The sequence below is a fragment of the Triticum dicoccoides genome, chromosome 7B (assembly GCF_002162155.2).
Source record: "Triticum dicoccoides isolate Atlit2015 ecotype Zavitan chromosome 7B, WEW_v2.0, whole genome shotgun sequence".
NCBI lineage: Eukaryota > Viridiplantae > Streptophyta > Magnoliopsida > Poales > Poaceae > Triticum > Triticum dicoccoides.
Window position 1 is genome coordinate 571,068,739 of NC_041393.1, and position 6,532 is coordinate 571,075,270.

The window sequence follows — 6,532 nt, forward strand, 5'->3', positions numbered from 1 at the left end:
ATGTCTCAGTATGTAGGTCGTTCGTTTGTTTCCACCTTTCCATCGATCCCCCACCCCACCAGGCGATCTTCCTTCCACCGATTTTTTTTTCTCCCTCCGAAAACCAAGACCGATTTTAATTCATACCCAGGAAAACCAAACCAATCCTTCCATCGATCCCACCCTTCCATATAACAGACCAATCCTTCCATCCTTCCCTTCCATATACGACATCAATCATATCGAATATTTTCGTCACAAAAAGCTTCCATAAACAACAATTTATAATCAATTAATATCAGTTAATACGTAAGTTGTTTCGTTCGTTCATCTCCACCCATCCAACATAGACATGGCTACCCCTCCCCTCAATCTCACGCAGAAAGGAAGGAAATAAACCAAGAATTGGAAACCCACTCAGGGGCTACCCCTGCCCTCGATCTCACGCACTAAAGAAAGGAAGGAAATAAACAGAGAATTGGAAACCCACACAGGGACGTCAATATCCTTCCTCTCTACCGTTCTCTTTCCTTTCCCAGCTCCCGTTCACAATCGTTAGAGAGGTGGAAATTGATTAAGAGGCCTCAAATCATGGATCCTCTTCGATCCGGACCTCCTCGCGGCCTTCCGCGCCGTCGTCGACTCATACACCCAGGCGCTCGAGTGCGACGTGCACACGAATGCGCCCTACTGGGATCAGCTCCGTGGGCTGCTGCCGGGCTAGACAGCACCATGCCCCTGCCGCCGTGGTGGAACATCGGCGAAGTTGATGAGAAGGTGCCACTACACGAGCATTCGTGGCTCCGGCCGATGTGCCGTACGCCGGAGCGCGGGCAAGGAGGCCTGGTTCGTCATGTGCGGCGGGTGCAGTGGTCGCCATTGGCTCTATGACCACGGCTCGGCAGCCTCCGTCACTGCGAACCACATGCTATTCCCCGGATGCAACGAGAATGACTTGGGTTCACTGTACTTTGTGAACGGTTTTAGCTTTTTTTTTGCTTCTAAAGTGTCACAGGATACCAAAATTCTTGATGATGTATTAGGCACCGGCAGTTCTTGACCAGAATTGATCCAAAGGACGAAAACCTCAAACTCCTCAAGCAAATAAACTACAGGTTTGTCATTGCGGTCTCACTAAATTTTCTTGTTGATTTTTTACACTTGCAGCACTCTGAAGTTACAATAGTTAGGACTTACTTTTCTACTTCAATTTTCAGTTTAGTTTGTGTTAGGATAGGTTATAATCTCAAGTCAGCAATCAAAAGTATTAGTAGGCAGTACCTGTTGTTTTCACAGTGTCGCTTACATTCTTTTACAGTGTACATGTTCTTCACTTAATTATACTCAGTAGATGTATTTTCGTGCCAAATTCACTGTAAGTTTTGCCTCTTCATGTGTTGTAGTCTCTACTCTAAGTTCAATGTGACTGTGATTCTAACTTCTCAGCTTTATTAGTTACTTCTCCCATGTTTTACAGTACATCTGAATATGAGTTACACTAGGCAGAAGTGGATTTTCCCCATGTTTTTTGTTCAAAGTTCAATGTAACTGGTGTAGATGCGAATCAAACTTTTATTAGTCATAACAGAATTTAATTCCTATGATCTGATTTTTTCTTCTTATTATTTTTAGTGTTAGTCTGAGCATGTTGATCCGATGGGCATTAGCATTACTTGAGAAGTAGTGATCTGCAGGACACAATCATGTGAAATTTAGGATATTTGGCTGCTAGGGGTCTGACCTGGATCGATCTGCCATGCTTTGTTACAGGTTTGTCATCCAGATCTCCTTGTAATTTCCTATTTTCTAGCTTTGTTCTCCTCTCCTTCCTCTTCTTCCATCTTTCTGTTCTCTCTCTTTTTTTGGCTACGTAGAATAAGTATGTTTCTTATTGCTGTGCTTCGGCCGCAAGTTTGTGGGTAGAGGGGTTTAGTACAGGGTGTTTAGGATGGTTGTTCTATTCCCATTTGTTACAAGATCTGGTGAGTAATATATACAAAAGAAGCTATACCAAAATACAGTTTCACCATTATTGTACTTTATTTATTATCATGATATGAAGTAAACAACCAAATTGGTAACAGTGAGACGGACAGAGGAAGACCTAAGTTAAATTTATGGAAGAAAACTACCTATGTAGCTTGTAAAGATTTAGCTGAATTTAAAGAAGAAGCTCACTTACCTGTTTGCGGGCTGGCCGGCTAAGGCTGGGTAGCCACTGCTTGTTGTTGCAGTTCCGCGCCTGCGTGTGCGTGGGGTGCAGTAGTGGTGGGGTGGCGACCTCATGGTTAGCCATGTCACCGTGCTGCTGTTCGGCCATGGGCAGTGGTTGAAGTTTTTCGGTGGCCAGTGGGTGGCGTAGCGGTGGCCGGCGGCTGCAGGCTGCTGGTAGATGCAGAGATCTCATTTTTCTAACAATTACAAGCAATCGGTGAAGTAGTAGGAAATAGGAACTTAAACCACAGGATTAGCGGATGACCTGATATGCTATCCGGTGCCCTTTAGAACCAAATAATGTGACTTCTTCTCCAGCAAAAAGAATAATGAGAGGCATGTTACAGTTACTTTTACTCTGAGAATTGCCCATCATTCTGTAACTCAAGACAAACATATAACTTGTGGTATATCCTTGCAGATGTGTGCTCTGCAAATCAAACTATAGAAGCCGAGCCAGATTTTGTCTTCTATGAATAGATGTTGAATGCTAATATAAATCTCCTATATGTCTCAGGGAAACGCAGTACCCAGATACCAAATGTGCTATTTCAGTACACACAATGTTTGAATTTCATTTGATGCATATAGATTGTTGATATCTTGGTCTGCAATCCTATATTTGATATTAGGAGGATTCTGTGATTTTTACGATATGTAGTTTTGTTTTCATTCAGGCATGCCCAGTCCGCAATGAAGAGGTATTTGGTTAACTTGATGTTTGTGGTGTTGCTATGGCCTCGTCATCTTGTGATGTTTGTGGTGATTCTGTGGCCTCATCGTCGCACCATGATAATGGAAAATCGTGCTCTCCTGTGGCCTATAAAGCTACACGATACTCTTCTGTTTAAGTCTTTCATACTAGCATAGCAAAATAGTGTGTGTTACCAACGTTTAAATTCCTATGCCTGCCAATCTTATGGTGGATGCAATATCTTCCATTTTAGGTATTGGAAAATGTTTGGTTTTCAGCGTTCACTTATTTTTAGAGAAAAAAATTAGAGATAAAGTGTTACCTTACTTCATGGCATCCTAGATCGCTTCTATAAAAAAACCACTCACAACAGCATTATTCTATGCGCGTGCGCGCGCACACACGCGCGCGCGCATATGTCTAACAAGGTAACGAAGAACATGTTATGTCATATTTTTGGGATTCATGAATAGGCTCAACAAGTAAAATATTGGTGTAAAAAAGCATGTGATAGCTAGAGATTGCATCGTCGCCCGTAGCAACGCACGGGCATTTAACTAGTATATATATATATGTGTGCGCGCGCGCGCGCATATGCATCGAATGGATAATGCGAGTTGCATCCTAATTTTCTACAGTTTTTACCAAGGAGGTTTGAAAACGACATGGATATGTCAACATCTTTAGAATTTATATGCACGTACGGAGCATCTATTGAATTTACATGATGTATATGCAACCTAGCTACCCTTCCCGCGTAGTAGATGCTCTTGTAAGGTAGAGCAAAGATGGGTAGGATATGGAGAGATTGGGTGCAGGTAAAAGCAACTATATATGCAACTGACCTAACCCTTACCGCGTGGTTTGTCTGGTAATGATGATGAGACGGGTTTGTCTGGTAATGATGATGAGACGAGTGCCGGTTTTTCAAACTTTCCTCAAGATCAAGTATATTCTTCTTATGTCACAGACCATTTATATCACATAGCCCACTCGATCCACTGCTCCCTCCCAAGTCCTAGAACAGCTAGCTCACGATTTGGATCCTAGGAGAGTGCAAGCCGCCTTGCTAGGCAAGGATAAGTGCGCTTGGACCTCCGCCGCATAGGATGTTGGCATTTCCAGCCCACTCAAATCCCTCTCTCGGACCATTTTTTGCTTCACTATGCCCTCCCACACTGCCGTTGTACCTCATCGGCGGTCACTCAGGCATTGTCGGACGTCCACAAGCCCCACCCACGCACATGCCCGCGTTTGTGCCATCCACCCTGCTGACACTGGCCATGGCGGACGCCATGCTTGGTAGGTGTTCGATAAAATGTCACCGAGCCTTTTTGTTGAACTCGGCGATAGGGGATGAGTTGTTTTGCGATGCGTGAAACGTCGTATCTATGGATTTTGTAGTCATGAGGCAAGGGGGTTCGGCCTTGTGACAAAACATGCATGCTTTGTTTTATGAGCAAAAGTAGGACGCGCCCTACGACTTGCACGTGGTCCACAGTCACAATGTGAAGTCGCTAGCCCATCGGTGGTACAACATCTCCAACTCCATGACGAAGTTTTGCGGAGTGATTGCACAAATGGAGAGAAGGTGGTCACCATGCTCACAAACGTAGGGCTTCGACACCCTCGACCCACTCAAATCCGCACGCTCCTCGTTCAACGTTGTTGCTATACCTCTTGAGCCGCTGTCCGGCAACATCAGATGTCCGCGGCACCCACCCACACGCCTGCCCGCATTGGACTACGTCATCATCCACCCAGGATCAAGCGCCATCAGATGTCGTCGTCGTAGCCTGGTACCCTCCTTCACACCATGCTCGGCAGATGTTTGGTCAAGCGTCATTGACCTTTTTTGTCGATCTTCATTTTTTTTCTAGAGTAAGCATGATGGCGTGGTACTTGGTGATGGAGGATGAGTTGTTGTGTGATGCACGACAGATGAACGTCGCATCTGTAGACTATGTAGGCATGATGCAAGGGGGCTCGACATTTTGGCGAAACGTGCATGCTTCGTTTCATGAGCAAAAGCACGATGCGCCCTACGACTTGCATGTGATCCATGATTGCAATATGAAGTCACCAGCCCATCGATGGTACACCATCTCCAACTTTATCGTGAATTTTTGTGGTGTGATTGCGCAAAATGAGAGAAGGTGGACATGGGGCTCACAAACCATTGAGACTGTAAATTATGCTCCTTGTTGCTCTACATGTTGATCAGTTCATTGATTCACTCAATGTTGCAACATGATAATCGTCACGTTGTATAGCCCAGATGCGTCGTCGTGATAACCGAAGGCAGGCCATTACATTCATAAATTGTTGAATGAAGGTTAAGGGGCAGGACGACATGCGTAGATTCTGACTCGAGTATCATTGAATTCGAAAAACTTTGTTGGGCATTTGGTTGTCTCGGTTCTAATATATATAAATTTGAACTATCGTTGTATTAGACATATTTGCATTTCATTTACGGATGGATGAATTGTGTTATTTTCCTATAATTATTTTGAGTGTTACGGACTTAAGAAAAAGAAAAGTGGCGAACATTTAGGGGACATGGTTGGATGCCCAGCTCCCGTATCCGTGTCAGTGGACAGTTCCGAACCAGTCCGCGAACAAATACGATGTCCATTTTGCATGTCAGCGTTGGAGATGCCCTAAGAAAACTGCATATAGGATCAAATGATCAAGTAACGTAGAAAATGATTCTAATTTAATCCTTAAAACATGCTATGAAATTAAGAAAAAGGATTTCCCCCCGCTTTATATTATAAAACAACGAACTAAGCATCCAACACATGAGTACAAAGTACGAACAAGTCATAAAGTCATGTTGGGGGCACAACAGGACAAGCCCCAAACAAAGCTAAAGAAAGAGCTAATCCGGCTCGGGGGGTGGCGGCGGTGGTGGCTGTGACGCCCGGGTAATCAAGCTACAGTAACCTCTGCAAATGATGCCATGTCACCACGATTACTGTTGCTAATCTCGTGTTAGTTCAGATCCGAGCCAAATTCAAATTTTAGTTAAAGTCAAACATTAAAAGTTTCCAATAGTCAAATCAAAAATGTTCAAAAATTGTAGCAACTGAATCATAATCAATTATGGTGGAGGAACCACACTTTTATGAAATGATTAAATACTCTAAAGTGAATGAAACCATAGCAAAACAATTATTCAAATGATTTTATAATAAACAAATGTTAAACTAGTTTAATTGACCGCCAAACTTTTTATGGTAGAGGGATGTTCTGAAACCTTATTTTAGGAGCTATGGTCATATTTTATAAAAACTAAAATAAAGTATGACTAAACTAAAACAGAAAAGAATAAATAAAAAGAAAAGACAAAAAGTAAAACAAAAAAAACAAAAAAGAGAGGGAGAGAACCCCCTGGCCATCTAGGCCTCGGCCCAGCAAGCCGACGGGCCGCTAGACCAGCCCACTGGCCCGGCCGGATCCTCCCACTCCACCTTATCCCCCTGAAACCCTAACCCCCACCCCCACGTCGCCCCCATTCTCTCCCACTCCTCCCTCTCGCCCTTCCCCGATCTGGATCGGGGCAACCCCCGATCCCGTCGCCCCAGCGCCGCCTCCACGATCCCCACTCCCCCCCATCTCTCCCGATCCCGTCTGGATCGG